The sequence below is a fragment of the Canis lupus genome, chromosome 6 (genome assembly GCF_011100685.1).
Source record: "Canis lupus familiaris isolate Mischka breed German Shepherd chromosome 6, alternate assembly UU_Cfam_GSD_1.0, whole genome shotgun sequence".
NCBI lineage: Eukaryota > Metazoa > Chordata > Mammalia > Carnivora > Canidae > Canis > Canis lupus.
This window is the reverse complement of record NC_049227.1, coordinates 75,327,588-75,348,129: the sequence shown is the minus strand read 5'-3', so window position 1 is coordinate 75,348,129 and position 20,542 is coordinate 75,327,588. Positions and strand designations below refer to the sequence as shown.

The following is a 20,542-nucleotide window of genomic DNA, read 5'->3' as shown; positions in this document are numbered from 1 at the left end:
TCCCGGTGCATGGAGCCTGCTTCTCCCTCTGCCTGTGTCTCTGCCTCTCTCTCTCTCTCTCTCTGTGACTATCATAAATAAATAAAAATTTAAAAAAAGCCTACCTCAAGATCACCATTAATGATCCATTTATGACAATGTAAGCTCTCTCTAGAATGCACCTCAAAACTCTTCCAGCCTCTGACCATTATCCCAGTTCCAAAGCCACTTCCACATTTGTAGGTTGTTTTTTTTTTTATAGCAGTACCTCCACTTCTTAGTATCAATTTCTGTGACAATTAAGACCCTGTGTAGCCACAGAGCTTAATGATCAGGACCACGATTTGAGAATGCGTGTCTTAACATGACTGACTTACTTGTTCCAGAAAATGCTTATCTAGGAGGACATGACTTATAAACTAACTAGTAAGCAACTTCCCTGCTTCAGGACATTCCTAACTTGTCCGGGAAAATTGATGACTTACGTGGGCAAAGAGCTTGCTTATGTAACAAGAGCTTATTTATGAAGACTTGCTTTAGAACTCCTATCTCACTATGTCAGTCAGTCGTGGACTATTATTAATTAATTTGCCTAATCCTAATCAGTTCCTCACTTTGGAAGGCTTGCTGATTTGAACCTAGATCTCAAAATCATATATATCTATATCTTCTGTGTCTGTGTCTATACTTCTATTCTCCTCCGGCCGCCCCCTCCTGAGACCCACTGAGACTCTTATTTTGTTTCTTGTTGAGGTAGGTTTCATCAACTCAACTTCGCTTGGTCGGTGAGTTATTCTGATGGCCTTGGATCCTTTGTAGTATTAGAGTTTCTGAGGGAAGTATATTAATTAGACTTCACTGTAATTCTTAAAACATTGGATTCTCCTGAAAGATTAAATCAGATAGAAAAGAGTTCTGGGGGAAGAGTGGTTTCATTGCCTGCTTCTATGTGGCCAGATCCTTATTTTACCAGTTCCCATCATAACAAACCATTAATTCTGACACTTTCCTATGAATTAAGAATATTCTTATCTCAACTCTACAGGTGGGGAACTTGGCAGAGAGGCTAATTGACTTGCTCAAGATCACTATGTGAACCAATAGCCTGGCCGAGATATAGCCCGAGCCTCCTGACTCCCGGCCCGTGATCTGTGCACCAGATGTGCTATGCCATCACTCTGCTCTGCTGTCAATAAGCCACTGACCTCGTTTCCTTCTTAGTTGGCAGAAGTCTACCTTACGCACCAATATCATTTCTCTAGTTCATACCTGAATTGCTTCTATGCCTGGCCAACTTTGCAGTGTTACAATATTTTTAGAGTATGGCAGACGTACCATAAAATAATATATTTTTTAAAAATGACATAAGGAGAATTCTTAAAATATGCTGAGTCTTACAATGTATAGCTTTGCAGTAATAGAAAAAATTCAAATAGGTCTCAAAATTGAGCTTTTTTTATAGGTAACTTCCATGTGGCCAACTATACACTGTACACTCTGAAAGGAAAATGAGGAAACTCATGTTGCTTTGTAGCGCCTCGAATAGCTAACAAATCATGTTGTAGTATAAATACAGTGTTCTTTGTGTAGACTCACTTGATTTAGGCAGAACATCCTTGAATTATAATGTTCTATCCATCTCTATCTTGGCAATGTGTCTTCAAAAATGTCATAAATAGAGATGGTTTGTCTTGCAATGGATCCCGCTTTCTTTTCTTTTATATCCCCCTTTTTCATTTATTGGAATTGTATCTACTGTGAAGCTACCATCATGATTTGCTTCTTTGCAGGCCAAACTCTATCAAGTAGACTTGTTATTAAGGTCTATCCAGGGCTTGCTTGTTCCCACTCACCTTGGAAGACATGAAGATGTAATAAACCTCATCGTAAAGAAGTTTCTGAGGCTTTGTGAGGGGTGATTAGAAAGAGCTCTCAGGGAGCCAGAGGTGAGTTTACTCAACTAAAAAGAGAAGAAGAGAAGCTCCTAGGAAACCTGAGTAATGGTTCCCAGGTAACACAATGAGTGGTGCCCTCTTTACCCAGAACTTTTTTTTTTTTTTAAAGGTTTTATTTATTCATGAGAGACCCAGGGAGAGAGGCAGAGACACAGGCAGAGGGAGAAGCAGGCTCCCTGAGGGAAGCCCGATGTGGGACTCGATCCCAGGACCCCGGGATCACGCCCTGGGCTGAAGGCAGATGCTCAACCACTGAGCCCCCCTGGCTCCCTACCCAGAATTTAATTAGAACATGAGCATATATGACTTGATGCAGAATTCCTGGAATTTCAAAGGCCTGACCCCTAATATTTTAAAGGGGAACACCATGTTTTCCCCCAATCTCTGGTTCAGCATTGTGTGAAAAACTTTGTTTGGAAAAGTTTTTATTGTTTATTTAAGGAAGGCAGATAAAACTCTTGGTCTGTATATATATAAATCAGAGATATATGTGTGTGTGTGTGTATATATATATATGAATCAGAGATAATATATATGTATGTATGTGAATCAGAGATAATCTCTGGATGAAGAGATTTAGATGGCAGCTGTAGGAATAAGGGATAGGTAAGAAATGCTCTTGAAAATAAATCCATAGGAACAGTTCCAATATTAGGCAAAAGGAAGAAAGTAAACAAAGTGTCCGTGTTGAGCTAAGCACCCATGTGCCTTATAGGGATATAAAGATGATAAAGGCACAGTTTCTGCCTCGAATCTAGGTGAATAGGGAATACATTTATATAAACAGGCCACCATAAGAACAGCTAAATGTAGAAACAGGATACAACTAAGCTAAGGAGGACTTTCTAGGGAAAGTAATGTCTGAGCATGCATCTTAATAACTCATCTCTGGTATTTCAAATGCATATTATTTTGCTAGGGCTGCTATAACTAAGTACAACATCCCAGGTCTTAAATAATGGGCATTATTTAATGTCTTAAATAATAGACATTAATTTTTACATGGTTCTGAAAACTAGAAGCCCGAGATCAAGATGTCTCGGAGGTCTGGGTTTCTCCCAAGGCCTTTTTCCTTGACTTTCAGCTTGTTGCCTACTTGCTGTGTCCTCACATGATCTTGGTGCTCTCCTGTCCCTGACGTCTCTCTGTGTGTCCAATTTCCTCTTATAAGGACACTAGTCAGATTGGTTTAGGGCCCACCCATATGACCTCATTGAACCTTAATTACCTTTTTAAAGACCCTATCTCCAAATATAGTCGCACTCTGAGTATTGGGGGTTGAGGCATCAACATATGAATTTTAGGGCAACACAATTCAGTCTAGAACAAAATGTTACAGATCTCAAAAAGGCAGCGTATGCTCTTCCTTTCCATCTTACTTAGCTTTATTTTCTCCTTCTTAAGTGAGAAGTTATGTAGCATAACGACTAAGAGCGCAGGCACCGGAGGAGCATGGGCACCACTCAAATCCAGGCTTGGCAGTGCCACTTATTCTATGTGTAACCAAAGACAACTTGCTTGACTTCTCTGTATTGTGGCTTCCTTGCAGGTGAAATGAAGATGTTCCTAACTACCCCATTGGGTTGCTGTGAAGTTTAAATGGATGAATAATATAATATACTCAGTAGTGCGTGGCACATAATAAACACTCAATAAGTATAAAGTATAAAGGATAGCAATCATTTCTGGGTATAAGATTGTACAATATGATAGACATACCAGTGCTCATAAATAAAAAAATTATATTCTTCGGAGCCATATCTCATTTTTCATCAAATGTCATAATGAGACAGAAAAATGTATAAGCTTAAGGTGACTATCCCAGCTACAATTTGTGTCACTTACTATTCACATATTCACATGCAGCATACATCTGTTTGATCATCTGTGTTTCTAAAATAATTCTAGTGAGATTTCAGACACCTAATATTGTTATTAATAAAAACTCCATGTGTCTTTTTCATTTGTGTGGGTGATAATTTCATACTTTAGTTTGCTGTGCTAAAATCACCCTTAATCTAGTCTTTGGTGTATTTTTGGTTTCTGTGTTAGCCCATGCATTTTTTCTTTATAAAGACATTGCTGTCATTTTCTCCCTCGAATTCACAAACTCTAAATAATAGCAAGTACGGAAATAAAAGTTTTAAATGATAATTATCATGTGTTGTGCTTTCATAGACAGCACCTGTCACCAATAACTACCAATGAACTGCTTTCGGGCACCAACACACTTACCCAAAGGGATATCTCTGTAGCACTTTGGTTTTTTATTAACTCACATATAGCATTTGCTCTCTTCCTGGCCCTTCTCTAAACGCTTTACATATATTAAATCATTTAGGCTCACAACAGCTCTAGAAAGTGGATGCCATTATCCCCAATTTGTAGGTGAGGAGACTGAGATACGAAGTGAATAGTCAGGCCCAGGTCATCGTGGTCGGATTTTCATTCTGGGAACCTCTTTGCTCTTTGGGTGTAGAGCACACTAATCATTTCCCATCTTTCTGCCCACTCCGTCTTCATATCCTTTATTCGAGCTTCCTCTTGAGATGCGGTGGTTCTTGAATATTGGAGTTTCCCAGGGTTCTGTTCTTGAAATGTTTGTTTTCTACCTCTAAAGCCTCTCTCCCTTATGTCTGCTAGGGCTCATCTACAATCTAAATAGAAATGAATCTTACATCTGTATCTCCAGAGCCACCTTCTCCCTGAGCTGAAGACATTTCCAACCACCTACGAGGCATCTTCGCCTCGGATGCTGAGCACATACAACACTGAACTCCCCATCTGCCTCACTCTCCCCAAGTCGCTGCACTTCCAGTCTCTAAGCCCAACCATGGATTCTCCAGGCTCTTTCTTCTCCCATGGTCTGATCTGGCACTCATTTCTCTTGCTTCTGGCCTCTAGTGGCTCTGTACAATTGCCCCTGAAGTCTAATCTCACTATTATTGCTCTAGGTTAGCATCTGTGGGAAGGTGCTCATTTTCTTTTGTCTTATCATCCATTAATGATTTTCCCTTGCTTCAAGTTACTGTTTGAACAGGGTGCTGGTCGCTTATACCAGCTTTCTCTGCAGTTTGAGATCTTTCAGTCATTACTGTTATTTCACCAATATCCCAGGCCTGAGCTGGAATTTTGTCTCTTGAGCTAGCTTTCTGCCTTCTATTTGCTAGGAAAGAATCCAGTTCCTATTTTATCTCAGTAATATTCTTCTGTAAGAACAAGATGCTTTCAAGATCGAGCCTTTTTTTCAGAGTTTTAAAAAATAGTTTGTGTGCATGTGTGCATGTGTGTGTGTGTTTCCCTTAGCAATTACCATTGGCATAACTAGCACACAAAGAAATAAAGATCTTTTAAGAGAAACCTGGTGTATTTTTCTGTGGGCTAGTTCCCTGATCTAAAAAAATCTCTTTGGAGAGGTTATTAATTACATTGCACATTATCTCTCACAGGGACTTTGCAGACTTCAAACTTGTCTCTCTCCTTCTGCTCTAATTTATCCTCTGTATAACCTTCCTAAAAATGGAAAAGCAAATCTATTGGCCACTGGATTAGGTGGAAATTGTTTCAGAATGGCTCGCGGGGCATTTGACAAAGTTGACTGAACATGACCTCTCCACCTCATCTCCCTCTCCTCTCAGTGCGCATCACAGCAACTGCTGGCCCTCCTTGTACACGCTTGTAGCTCCTTCCTCAACGTCATTTCCTCCTTCCATATCTGAAAACGCACACATTCTATTGAGGTCTGACCCTGACCTGACTCCTGGGCACTCTTAATGCAGCGTCTCTAACCACCTGCCATTGTGTTGCCCAGGACAACCCTGCCCTGCCACGATTCAAGGCCAGGACTCTTGTGTCTCATTTTCATCTGGCTCCTGGGCACGGACACTTTTCTTGTTCAACTCCCAACCTTTTGTTTATAAAAATCAGTGTAGATTCCATGACTTGGTTCTTCACTAATTTTTCAGTCGGGTTCCACTTCCGATTTTGTCCCTAAGCTTTGCCAGGCAACTACCCCACAGGATGAAGCTTTAACCCCAGATTCAGTCAGCTTTCAGGAAACTCCTATAAGTCCGATGTCCCTCAAAAGAGAGACCATACAGTCTGTTAAAAATCTTCCCATTCTTCTCAGGCCGCATTGGTCAAGATCTCCTTGGGGCCGCCATGGTCATTCTGTATTGTAGTCATAGCTCCCGGAATACTTCAGACCACATTGTCGGGTGTGGGGAGTGAACCTGGCACTTCGATTGGGCCCTCTGTCGGATGCCATCAGTGTCGCTCCCAGAGTCCCTCGTATCCCTTTTATGACTCATGTGTATTCTTCCCCTGATGTCGTCGTGTCTTCACTTCCCTCGGCCTGAAATTCTTCTTTGGAGGACTGCCCTCAGACTATGGGGCTGCTTCTCCCGGAACCCCGGACAGCTGGAGGTGTGTGGGAATTAGAACTCTCGAGGGGGCTCTTAGCCAAAGACTGAAGAGACAGGAGCACTCTCCACCCTGAGACGTGGGCTAAAGCCTCTTCTATGGGACGTTGCCTGAACTCTTACTCTAGTTTTTCTCTTCCATGCACTGCTTGCCCTTCTCCCTTATTGGTTTCTCCCAGGAACACTTCCCCGATCATTCACTTATGCAGGACTCCTTGCCTCAGGATGGACTTCTGGGGATCTTGGCCTAAGACATCACTTAATCTCCCTTTCAAGTCTGTTTGGTTTGATTACAAAAAACATTTATCTAATTTAATTCTTTTTCTTTTTTTTTTAAGATTTGTATTTATTCATGAGGGACACACAGAGAGAGGCAGAAATACAGGCAGAGGGAGAAGCAGGCTCCATGCAGGGAGCTGGACAACGGGCTTGATCTCGGGCTTTTGGCATCACGACCTGAGCCAAAGGCAGGCGCTCAGCCACTGATCCACCCAGGCGTCCCTATCTAATTGAATTCTGAGTAAACCTTGAAACTTCAGATTTAATCTCAGCCAATTCAGAATTTCTGCCATCGGATCCCTTCTCCCTTCTCTTCAAGTTCTGGTTGAGTAGTCCTGGTTGTGGTGATGTTTTTGCAATGTCATGAGGGATCATGCCCATCTGCTCCCAGTTGTCAGAATCTGTCAGGGTGACATACTATCTTACTACCTATTTTAAGTGTCTGTTTCCATGTTTGTTCTCATTACTATGATTACAGCTTAATAATATCTAGGTTCCTATATTTTTGCTTTTTTCATTTTCAGCACTTAGAACACAGACACTAACTGTTGAGTGAAAAAAATAACAATACAACACCTTTGTAAGGCAGGCATTATCATCTTAGCTTGACAGAGGATGTAAATAGGGCTTAGAGACATTACATAACTGAGGCCATGGAAGAGAACTGATTTATAGCAGAAGCAGAATTCGGGTGTTCTGATTCAGTATAAATATTTCTGCTCCACCCAATCTTGCCTTTTCCTCCATGTCCCGCTAGAGGTCTCATGTCTGTGCCAATATGCCTGGTACTCAGGGGAAGGTCCTGGTTATGCTGATCTCAGCCATCAGGAAAACAAGTCACAAACATCTGCCTGTAGGCCTGTCAGAGAAGAGTCATTCCAAAACCTCTGCCATTTCTAGACATGGAAACCGGAATGTTCCTCCCAACTGGGCTTCCTCCTTGAGTATGAACATTGACTAACACCTTTCTTTCCTTCCTCGAGAAACTCTCCACAATCTTGGGGATTTCCTTGGAAACCCACCGGTCATAAGATCAAGCAACAATTTTGATATCATTTTTATTCATTTGACAAGCCTTCTGGGGGGGCACGGTGGGGGAGAGGTCCTGCCTTTCTGGAGAGGAAGTGTTGGGTCTTTGAGGAAGGTGCATGTGTGTAGCTTAAATCAGAAAGAAAACCAAGTAATAATGGGCACAGCCCATGATGGCAGTGAGAGGAATGTACTCTAGGAACATCTGCTGTCAGGACGATGCTCTTACTTGATTGAATCACAGTGGATGAGAAACCTGGGCACTGCATTGTTTCTCCATCTCATCGGTTCTCACTCTTAGGAGTGCAAAGACTTAGATCCGGTTGTATTTGTAGAATTTAAAAGGCATCTCTGATACCTTCAGAGGAGCAGAGGTGCGTGACCTTTAGCTCCTGTGCTCGTGTGGGGGGCGCAGGGCCCTCCCGTGGTGGCATGCCACCGTGCTGAGCTCTGTGGGTGCAGGATAGTGCCGCGCTGCTCCTACCTGCTGCCTGGGGGTGGGTGCGGGGAACCATCTACTCTGGAAGATGCGATTTAGTTAATATGCCACGCTCTGCCTCTCAGGCACTTGGGGGCACGTCTTTTGTTATTCTGCTTATTTCTCCTGACAAGGGCATGATTTGGCAGTTTGTTAGGGAACAACATTACCATTTAGTGGAAGAGCACTTTCCGTTTTAAAACTTTTAACTTGAATTAATGTCATGTAGAGTATATTTGTTTTAACCTATTGGCTCTTAGCACTTAAACACCTTAGGCAAGATCCATCTATATGTACAGAACCTGAAATCATTTGCAATTTGGTAATGTGTCTCGCTGTAGCATTTTTGAATGTGATTATGAATTAAATACAGTAGTATCGTCTTATATTCCATTTTGGGATCTTAAAGTTGACATTTACTTTTGCAAATAAATTCCATGCAAAAACTGGCATAGTACTCTCTCCAGCTTGCACATTTATGGTATTTTAATCTTTTCATTTAAAACCCTGAATAGTAATTTGGGGACTTTTTTAAAAAAAAATTTCTTGAGATATATTGGGAATGAAGAAACGCCTATATTAGGAGGTAGATTAAAAAGCTAAATAATAATTGGTATGTTTAGGAGTGCCTGCAAATAAAATTTCAGACTTAATGAAATTTGACCTCAGTTAAAGCTTCTTACTGTGTGCCATCCTCACGATGGCCTTTTGCCTTTCCTGTCTTGCATGTGTCTTCTGTGCCTCTAGGAGTGTGGATCTCTTTGGCATCATCAAAAGCCATGATGACTCTTCCTTCTGAAATGATTGAGGACACTTTCTTGCTGGAGCCCAGGAGGGGCTGAGAGTGAAGATGTCCCTGAGTTCTCCAGTTCTAGCTCAGCTTTGTCACTCCTGAGAGCTTCCGGCTATTGGCGAACCCTCCAAAAAACATTAAATTTACTTTGATGCAATGTAGTTTAAGCTCATATTGAAGGAAAAAATTGTTGCTTGATTAGCATGTCTCTGGCCTTGTCTTTTTAAAAAATTATTTATTTATTTATTTATTTATTTATTTATTTATTTATTTATTTGAGAAAGATAACAACTGAGATAGTGAGAGAGAGCATGAGCATGGAGGGGAGGGAGAAGCAGCCTCTCCGCTGAGCAGGGGGCTGGATGTAGAGCTCCATCCCAGGACCCTGGGGTCATGACCTGAACCTAAGGCAGACGCTTAACTAACTGAGCCACCCAGGTACCCCTGGCTTTGTCTTTTCAGAAATAATAGATATCTGTGATTTTCCTGAAGTTCCAATAATTGCTTTCCTGCTCCATAATCTGATAGTAAACACTTTAGTTTTTATAGGCTATTTCTCTATGTTGCTTGGGAAATGACTTTGGAAACCAGGTTCAGAATTCCAGATTCAGGGACCAGTCTTGATTCATGCATGTAATAAATGTAACTGAGTGCCTACCATGGGACAAGAATCTCTTTAGGCACAGAGGAAACGGTGATGAACAAGGCAGACCAAGCTCAGACTTTCCTGAAGTGTATAGTCTGTTGGGGGTGGGAAGACAGCCAAAAAAACGTTCGCAAGGAAAGACGAAAAATATCAGGTTAAGTATTATGCGCAGTGTTAAAATGGCATGGTGTGATAGGGTGTGATTGGAGCTACTTTAGATGATCCTGGAGGCTTCGTCAAAGAGACAATATTTAAATGCTAGCTGAATAACAAACAGCCATGAGCAGTGTATAGTTTAGAAGGACAAGACTCCTGGCAGGGCCAAGTCCCTAAGGGCTAGAAGGAATATGTGCTGTTAGGCTAGAGGACCTATGGCAGCCAGGATAGCTGAAGAAGAGTTCTGGGTGAGAGGAAGAATGGAAGGAGCTGATATGAGAGAGGTAGGCAGAGGCCACGTCATCTAAGGCTTTGTAAGGCGTGTTAAGGAGCTTGGATTTTATTGTAAATCCATGGGAAGTCATCAGAGCTTTTTTTTTTTACAGGGTGGTGCTATTTTCAATTCATTACTTTGGCTGCTATATGGAAGGTCAAACGATGCTAAAACCTCACAAGAAGGAGACAGAGGAAGAGGGCTGGCTAATTAGCAGATGTTCTTTTTTTTAATATAAATTTATTTTTTATTGGTGTTCAATTTGCCAACATACAGCATAACACCTACTGCTCATCCCGTCAAGTGCCCCCCTCAGTGCCCATCACCCAGTCACCCCCACCCCCCGCCCTCCTCCCCTTCCACCACCCCTAGTTCATTTCCCAGAGTTAGGAGTCTTTATGTTCTGTCTCCCTTTCTGATATTTCCCACTCATTTTTTCTCCTTTCCCTTTGTTCCCTTTCACTATTTTTTATATTCCCCAAATGAATGAGACCATATAATGTTTGTGCTTCTCCAGTTGACTTACTTCACTCAGCATAATACCCTCCAGTTCCATCCACGTCGAAGCAAATGGTGGGTATTTGTCGTTTCTATGGCTGAGGAATATTCCATTGTATACATAAACCACAGCTTCTTTATCCATGGTCTTTCGATGGACACCGAGGCTCCTTCCACAGTTTGGCTATTGTGGACATTGCTGCTAGAAACATCGGGGTGCAGGTGTCCCGGCATTTCATTGCATCTGTATCTTTGGGGTAAATCCCCAACAGTGCAATTGCTGGGTCGTAGGGCAGATCTATTTTTAACTCTTTGAGGAACAACTTTATGGTCAACTAATATTCGACAAAGGAGGAAAGACTATCCACTGGAAAAAAGACAGTCTCTTCAATAAATGGTGCTGGGAAAATTGGACATCCACATGCAGAAGAATGAAACTAGACCACTCTCTTGCACCAGACACAAAGATAAACTCAAAATGGATGAAAGATCTAAATGTGAGACAAGATTCCATCAAAATCCTAGAGGAGAACACAGGCAACACCCTTTTTGAACTCAGCCACAGCAACTTCTTGCAAGATACATCCATGAAGGCAAGAGAAACAAAAGCAAAAATGAACTATTGGGACTTCATCAAGATAAGAAGCTCCTGCACAGCAAAATAAACAGTCAATAAAACTAAAAGACAACCTACAGATGGGAGAAGATATTTGCAAATGACGTATCAGATAAAGGGCTAGTTTCCAAGATCTATAAAGAACTTATTAAACTCAACACCAAAGAAACAAACAATCCAATCATGAAATGGGCAAAGGGCATGAACAGAAATCTCGCAGATGTTCTCCCTTGGGGGTCTTCCTTTTCCTCTTTTTCTTGTGAGTTTGTAGGTGAAGTGACTTTTTGCACCCTCTCGTGCTTCCTGAAGCTTTACTTGAAATCTTACTTTAGAGATACCGCTTGGTTCCCAGCATCAATAGATTTAACAAATACCTAAGTATCATATCCTTTATACCAACTAGGGGAACCATGAAGGCAAAACATTTTAAGATGGGGGAATACTGGATATGGCCAGGTGACCGTGTTTACTAGATATAAGAAATTGGAGCTGCTGTGGGGTTGTGACATTGCTGAGTCCTGGAAGAAAACAGGTAATGAGAAGTTTACCTGGAGCTATCTGGATGCCAAAATTTTGTGGCTTAAGTAAGAAATTCTAAATAACTCCCCTGTTGGCCATCTGATTGAAGTTACTCACAAGGCTGGTGATAAGGACCATAAAACTATTGTTTGTGATGTTTTGAGTTCACATTTCAGTTTTCTTTTTTTCTTTCTTTCTTTCTTTCTTCTTTATTTCTTTCGGTCTTTCTGTTCTGAGGGAGGGGAGGGTCTTTCTTAGGGAGGTCGGTGGGCGGAGGGCGGGGCGGAACCTAAGGAAGAAGGATAAGGAAGGTAGTCAGGACGTCACTTCCTTCCTTCCTTCCTCCTTCCTTCCTTCCTCTTCGTTACACTCCTACGCATCGCTCCTCCCCCTCGGCTCCCCCTCCTCCTCCTCCTCCCCTCCCTCCTTCTTCTTTTTTTATAGTTCTTCCTCTGTGTCAGTGACTATGCCAGACTGAGATACTGCTGAGAACAAGGTCCTCAGGGTCCCAGGCCTTACACAACTTGCAGTCTAGAAGGCAAAAGCGTTTAGACACTTCACTGACTGTGAGTATGGGGAGTACTTACCAAGTCAAACATCAGTTCTAAATCTTTTCCTGCTTTTGAAAAATTACTGATACCTTAGGCCCCAAAGCTGACTAGGCTTTCTGGGTAAGGCCATGAGCATAGCAGTTTTGAAAACTCTCCAGATGGTTCTACTGTGCATGCAGGACTGAGCATCATTGTCCCATATCAGGGTTTCTCAGTCTCTGCGCTATTGACATCCGGGGTGATTTGTTGTAGGGCTGCTGCCCTGTCCGTGGTAGGGGATTCAGCAGTGTCCCTGGCCTCTAGGTGCTAATAGCACTTCCTGTAAGTTTTATTTATTTTTATTTATTTATTTTTTCCTGTAAGTTTTAATAAACAAAAATGTCTCCCCACACTGCCAAATGTCCTGAGTGGGGGGCAGAGTCCTTCTTTATACCCTCTGTTGAGAGCCACTGTTCACAGGCAGCAGGTCCTGGCTACTTCTTTGACCTACTCTCTGCCTTGGTGAGTCTGCTCCAGCAATGCCAGCTCCTGCATGTTCCTCAGACCCCATGCTCCTGTTCCGGGCCTTTGATGGCTTCCTCCAAACAACCACTTGAACTCCCGTGCTGTTTTTCAAGTCTGCTCAGTGCCCCCTCCTCAGGAAGATCTTCCCTTACTATCCTATCTCAGGTAGACATTTCCCCATCTCTTTGTCCTCTTACCCTGCTTTAGTTTGCTTCACAGAACTGATTTCTCCTTGACATTTTATTAGAAAACTTCTTTCGCCTACCCCTCCCCATAGCCCGTAAATTCCACAAGGGCTATTTAAGTGTCTGATGCATAATAAGTGTACAGTACTTGCTGATCTAATGAATGAATACGCGTTATAAAATAAGAAATGTAAGGTATTAAGGAGAGTTGTTGTCTTTGGAAAGCAATCCCAAATTCTTTGTTTCATCATCCCCTAAAATGATTAATTTTTTTTTTGGGGGGGGGGGGAATTTGCACTCTTATATGGAGTAAAAGTTGCTTTCAAGTGAAGGTCGTATGTGCACACATACCCACACATATCCACATGCACACAGGTGTTTGACCACTGACAAGCAAATTAATGTGTTAAAATTTTACTCATTAAGAGGAAGCGATTACATTGCGAAACCTTAGCACTTTCTTTTTGACATTATTTCTATTTGCGATCGTTGCATCTCTTGTCTCACTGATTTATCTTTACCAGTACAAAATGTTCATTTATCTCCAGATTCTGTAATTGAACGAAGTTGTAAGCTCAAAGCCTGAGTTTTAGTCAAAATACTGCATTATGTACCTGCAGTGACCATTTGTAACAAAACGTAGCCAATACTGGTAGAGAAACGCCTACGTTTTATTTTTTTATTTTATTTTATTTTTTTTTTGAGAAACGCCTACGTTTTAAAGGATAGGATCTTCCATGGGATAAGGAGGGTTTTGCCCTGTAAACTTTCAGAAAAAGCTTGACAATATGTTAGAGGTAAAATAGTATTTCACGCTTCAGACTATGATCTAAAGATATTACGGGAAGCAGGCGGGGACGGATGTAGCGTGGTGCCTGTTTTAGAAGCCCACTTTCCCACCCATCAGCGGTTAAGCCAGACCTGACTTCCAGCGTGGGTTAGGACCTGGCTAACCTTTGTAGGAACCCTTTATTCCTGCCATTGTCATGAACAGAGAATTCCCAAGAGAATCAAATGCAGTAAACTCCTCTGGAAGGGGGAGTATGAGGTTGGAAATGTGAGCATGGGCTTGTCTGGAGCCAACAAACTGCAGTAATGGGTCCTGGGTAATTGGGAGCACACTTGCTTGGGTCTTAGGAGCCAGGAGCCACCGACAGAGTAAAGTAGGAGCGTTCACTAATGTGTACTGCTGGCCTTTTATTAGCCAAGGACTTTACACGCATTATGCTATTGAATCTTTACAATTGTTGTTGACCCTATTTTGCAGGAAAAAAAAATCATAGTTCAGAGAGGTGAAATAACTTGCTAATGTTTCAGAATTTAAACATCATGAAGGTCGGATTTGAATTCTTTTCTAAAAGGGCTAAAATTCATGCTCTTACTGCTATTACCATATTGCCTAGAAGAGAAAAAGTTGATACAAACTTTGATAACCTTGCAGTTTTGCGTTATTAATGCTTGCCTAACACTACATACTTTCATTAGGCTGAATGTAAAGAGTTAGAAGAGAATATAATGTAAAATAGGATGCATTTTTTTTTTTATTTGACAAGAACAGCCTCCCCTTCAGAACTCTGGAGGTCACTGGGATAGGAATGTGCAAATTTTCTTGAGAGCCTAAGGTTACTTTTGGGGAGAGAAAACATTCCAAATCCCCAAACCGGCTTTCAGCGCCAGATTCAAGTGGATGTGCAAGAGTCTTTATTTACCCTGATAAAATAAATTTCTGGTGTTTATGAACCAGCTGGTCTGTTGTATGCTATTTTAGTAGCCCAAATAGACTACGACAGAGTTCAAGAGAAGATATGGATGGGAATGTAAGGTGTTTCCCTACATTTAGGTTACAGAATTTTAAATGATAAATTCAGCAATCAGAAAATGAATGATTAGTCACATTTTCCTCAATACCCTGGATAAGATCTGCCTTTGGGGCTATTATCAATGAGACATGGCAACAACCTTTGAAACAGCCATCGGAAGCCAATATTCACGGGTGGCACAATGAATGATTATGCTATTATATAAATAATGATGCAACCAGCATTAAACAAATGGTATTAAAGAACCTCAGAGGCAAGAAGATCTATCATGTTTCCATACAACAGGTTTCAAAGAGCCATCGCATTGTAATAACGGCACTGCTACATTTTTCTCTTTGCAAGGGATACAAAATTAAGCAGAAATCGAGGATTTGATGATAAAGAACACAAACAGCTGGTTTCAGGATCTGAACAAAAAGAGATGGTGGTCGGACACTATAACGAACCTTCCCAGGCACTGATTAAAAAATAAAATATATAAATATTTCTTCTCTACTCACTATTCTGGATCTTTATTCAGGTACCTCACCATAGCTTACATGGGCTTGTGAATTTTTAAATACATTTTAAAGTCAAATTGTTTATATTGTCTATAATTTTTCCCCCCTTGGAGATCCTGCGTGACCTAGGTCTTCCCTGACGTTAGCAGAGGAGAGTAAAGGCATGGCAGGATGTCTCCCTTGTAAGGACCCTAAATGTAGCCTTCGAGTCATGAAGCAAGTGCCTCTGGAGGAAATTAATATGTGTATCTCATTGGCAGGCTGAAGAAGTTGTCCAAAAAAGCGGAAACTCCCCAGAACATTAATCAAGGAAAAATGAACAGCAAACATTTTGTGCCAGTAAGAAAGTGTAGCATCAGCATGAGCATGGGATACCTCCAAGTGCTAAGCTTTCATACCAGGGAGGGCCACCGTACAATAATACGCCCAGCTCTTGATTACTTTTCCTAATGATAGTGAAGCACAGCATGGAAAAGTGACAACTTGAGATAATTCAAAGTGTCACATTAGCTTTGAGTTTCAATCTCTTCTATAACCAGTCTTCATAAAAAACTGCTAATGAGTAGTAAATTGGACTGATTTGAGTTTTAGTTCAATTTGCTTCTTGTGCTAATCTTTTGAGAGAGGGTGTAAGACAGCGAGACGTCAGAGATGGCACTAGAGCCAGGATCATGCGAGCCAAAGCCAAGTGACCTGGGCTCGAGGGTCCGTTCTGCAGTCAACAAGCTGTGTGGCTCTGGGCAAGGAAGGTGAGGACATCAGCTGTTCGTGAACATCGGTCAGGTGCCATGCACCATGCTGGATCTGGAGGAGAGGGTGATGAGGGCGCAGCTGGGGTCCCCAGGCGCTCACAGCCCCCTGGTGGAGACGACGCGTGAAAGGGGGAGTGGAGCCCCTTCCGAGGCATCTCACAGGGTCATGAGCAATGGGCCCTGGGAATTCGGACTACAATATGATCAACAATGAGAAGATCCACAAGGACACATGATAGTGCTGCCCGGTGCTAAACACGGTGACTGGTAATTAAAATACGTAATTTCAGCGTTTTAGGATGTACGCTGAAAAGAGTCGAAAGAGACCAGAGAAATGAACTTCAGTAATATATTTCCAATATCCCTAAAATATTATTTCAGCAGATAAAAGATACGGAGTCATTAAAAAGATAGTTCACGCTCCTTTTTATCCGCTCAAATGTTGGAGGAAGGTCAGTGTTTGTTTCACCCTGACGGCGCGCGCCCATTGGGACGAGCCGCGGTGCAAGTACTCAGTGGCCACCAGCGGCTCGTGGCCTGAACCGTGTAGTAGTAAGTCTGCATTTATGTCCAAGAAGACTATTTATGTCCAAAGCATCGGCGCACCATTCAGGGAGGGATTTCTAGCCTAACCTAAGGACCCGGGAAAAAGCCCCATGGGATTTAAGTCTCTACGACAGTGGTTTTAATATACGAGTTCACCCACGGACACTGACCGGGCACGTAAGAATATTGTAGGAAACTTATATATATATATATAAAAAAGGATTCCTAGATCTCTGAGGCTCTGAATCACGAGGGCCGGGCTCAGCCTAGGAATCCGGATTCTCTAAGAGAGCTCTGAGCATCACCAAGCAGGTGGCGGGCCGGGAGGTCCGGGCCACAGGCCCAGGAGGCGCCTGCCACGGTGGACCAGGTCGTGGGACTTTAGGTGGCACCAGCAGGAGGATCTTCCCCTGGGGAGCCAGCCGGAGAGTAAATAAATGCCTCTTTGGAAGCGCCCTCCCTTGGGATGTGGGTCGGCCGGGTCGGGGCCACCGGGCCTTCTCTGCAGCCGCCCCCTGGCTCGGCCGCGGCCGTGGGCACGGGGCTCCAGGAGCTGTGCCGGCTCACTCTCCTCCTCTCGTTTGCACTTATTTTTTCATTGTTTTTAGCTGTTCGTCCGATGTCTTTCAAACGAGCCGTCTCAAAGCTGCCCATGCGGTCCTCGTGGGGGACGTTAAAAGCCTTTCACGGGCTCCCCTCCGCATCCACTGAAGCAGGCAGCGGGGGTCAGGGCCTCGCACCTGCTGTCCCGCAGGCTCAGTGGGTGTCGGGTCAGCTCGCAGAGCCGGCCTTGGCACCCCGGGGTCCCCGCCTGCCGCATCTTCCTGTCCCATCACCCCACTTGTGATCTCAGCTGGCCTCCTGGCTTTATTTCTTTTCTTTTTGTTATTATTATTGCGTATGTATTTTAGTGGGGGGGGGGGAGAAGGGGGGAGGGTGGGAGCAGGCCCACGCCGGCCCGGACCCCTGCGCCTGCCTGCCCCTCAGCGGGCCCTGGAGCGGGCAGAGGCAGTGGGTCTAACATGTCTGACCACCCACCCCCCCCGTTTCTAGATGGGTTCCCCTGTGCCTGACCCACCTGGGTCACCAGCAGCTCCGGGCCCTGCTGGACACCCGCGCCGCCTCGGGCCAGGGTCCCCGGCCACCTGTTGCCTGCACTCTCCACTGGCTCTCACATGATCTTCTCGGCTTCTGGTTCCCCCGACTGTTCCCCCATTAGCCAGGAGACCCTTTCAGGCCGGGTTCAGGATCGCCCTCCTGCTCTGCCCGCGTGGGACGGTGGCCCTTCCTGAGTGCAGCCGTCGGGGACACCTGCAGGACCCCGAGGCCTCACCTGTGCCCTGCTCAGCACCGCCCTGCCTCCGGCGTGGGCCCTTCCCCGCAGTCCTCGGGCCCCGAACCCAGGGTGAGGCCCTTGATGTCCAGAGGGGCCGAACCCCCAGCAGGTGCCGAGGCTGCAGAGGCGGCTGGAGCCCCGGGCCTCAGGGCACTGGGGGCTGATCCTGGATCTGTGGGGGCCCCGGGGACTGGGCCCAGCCTGCTGCCAGCCCAGGGAGGCCGTGAGCCCCTTCACCCCACCACGAGGGTGCCCTCTGGGCCCGGGCAGGAGAGGACATGAGGGACTGTCCTGGCCGGGCCTTCAGGATGTCGTGTCCTACTCTGTGCTTCCCCAGGGCCCTCGGGCCCGCGAGGGTGTCCTCATTCACTGACACTTGGTCCAGTCGCTGTTGGTGGCAGAGGCCGAGCTTTGGAAAGTCCTGTGTCACCGTCTCGCTGATGCCACTCGCTGTTCACGCTCTTCCAACAATACCATTCAAACTTCTGAGCAAACTTACTAGTCTTTTTTTTTTCTTTGTTTTTTTTTTTTGTTTTTTTTTGTTTTTTTTTTTCAGTCTTGACAGAATGAAACCCTAATGGCAGAAAAATAGTTGGACACGGTGGCTATTCTGGGTAAAAAGTTGCCTCCTTTATGCTCTTTTATATCTCACCCACAGCTGGTGGAGTGAGGACATTGTCTGCTGGAAAGGAGTCCTCAAAACTCCTGAAGAAGGTTGGAGTCACTGCCGGCACGTAAAGCGCGCTGGGCATCTACACCGGCAGCGATCTCATGGCTCGACCAAAGTCATCTCCGAGAGCCCCTAGTGCTACATAGAGGGTCGATGTTGCACTAAACCTGACCCGCTTTTTGACTGTGACACGTGGACATCCCTCTTCTTCGTTTGGCCCAGTTGCCCCCCGAGTGATGGATATATTCTGAACATGACGACGAGGAGCAGATGACAATCATGACTGGGGCTTCTCCTTTCTCCTTTGGCTCATCGACTGTGGAGCATCTCACAGGGGTGGCAGCTCCTGCCTTCCCTACCTACTGTCACTCCCCATATGCCCCTTTCTTGTAGATCAGCCCTACTGAATTTTCAGCCCGGTTCTGACCGGGTCGTCCAATACAAACAACCTCAGGTTTACTGAAAGGTAGGATCTAGGATTAATCATCGTCTTGGTCCATTTGAGAAGGTTCAGGGATTTGAACTCCAGGGCCTCTCACAACTTCAACATTTGGTATTGGGAAAGAGAAGTCTGCATACGAGTGAGCCCAGTTTAAGCTCTTGACAAAGAAGGAGGCTTAGTAAGGGAACTCTTTCTTGAAGAATTACCAGGGACATAAGCTGGAGAGAGGACTTTCAAGGAATTGAATCTTAATCCTTATGTGCTTGTTTCTTTTAAGCTAACACAATTCTTTCCAGGACCATGTAGACAAATTTTCGTTTAATGACTAAAATCAAAGTAACCATCATAATTGCCTCTGAGAGAAAAAAAAAGTTTTCCTCAGGTAATGGGTGTTATCATTTGAAAACCTTCCCCTATGTGTTCTTCTTCTTCAATACAGTGGCTTCTGCGACTATAGACTTTTAGCTTGAAGATCTTTTTTTAATTTTTTTTATTGGAGTTCAATTTGCCAACATATAGCATAACACCCAGTGCTCATCCCGCCAAGTGCCCCCCTCATTGCCCATCACCCAGTCACCCCAACCCCCCACCCACTTCCCCTTCCAGCACCCCTTGTTCATTTCCCAGAGTTTGAAGATCCTTTGGAAAGAGAATAGAAAGGTACATTATGACATAGAGGAGGTGTCTGCAAGACAGGAATGAGGAGAAAAAATAAAGGCCCTTTAGTTCTCTGAGGAAAGGGATAGATGGAAGATAAGAGAGAACAGATCAGATATTAATCATTTCTACCCATGTACCCCACCGGCCTCGCCCAGGTCATCCTTGAAAGGTAGGGGCCAGGTGTGTAAACATAAAATGTAGAATTTGTGGAAGAAATGGAAATAAGAGCTTGTGCCCCACTTCCTCTTTGAGTTTCTAGAAATAAACCATCTAACAGGATCATCAGCATTAGCACGTTGTTTGCATGGGTGCTGGGCTCAGGAGAACGGTTGTGTGCTTCATTTAGGTAGAGAGAAATCTGGCTACAGAAGTTTCCCTGAGCTCCCATAAAGAAAGGACGCAGAATGTCCGTGTATAATCAGAAGAGATGACATGGAGACAGCTAAGAGGAGAGAGCCAGAAGGCCTACTTTGGGTCGAGGCCACATGGAGAATGTAGCTGAGATTTTAGATAATCCGAACTATGAATGGAAGCCAGAATAGGCCAAGACATCAGAGTGGGCCTGGAGATTTCCCAGTCATGCCAAGAAAATAGCCAACTTTCACCAGCCATAAATTTCAGTAGCACCTACTAGAGGGATGTAAATAATGGTAAGGGGCAATGAACATTTTTAAGGAAGCCAACAAGATTCTGGAGGAAAGAACAAGGGACAGCTCTCTGATTTAGGGATCCTTCTTCCCTGTGCCATTAGGACATTTAAGATTTTGAGATATTATTTATATCCACAGGAGATGTTGGCTTGGAGAAAGAAAGACGGAAGAAACCTTGAAAGATTTTGCAAGTACCCCAAGAGCTCACATTAATCTGGTCATTTAATGTGAACGTGATTGAGTTATTTGACGTGATAAGTTTAAATTTTCCCACCATCCAGTA

The 20,542-nt window shown here is 43.9% G+C and overlaps 2 long non-coding RNA genes across 15 annotated transcripts in view; both read left to right on the top strand.

The window, feature by feature from the left end:
* The window catches only part of LOC102155681, a 158,849-nt gene that overhangs the window by 55,896 nt on the left and 82,411 nt on the right, over positions 1-20,542 (top strand). The window lies entirely within an intron of this gene.
* LOC119872294 lies at positions 6,162-9,135 on the top strand. The gene is made up of 2 exons (XR_005361436.1): positions 6,162-6,359; positions 8,889-9,135. It is a non-coding gene; the product is annotated as an uncharacterized LOC119872294 (long non-coding RNA).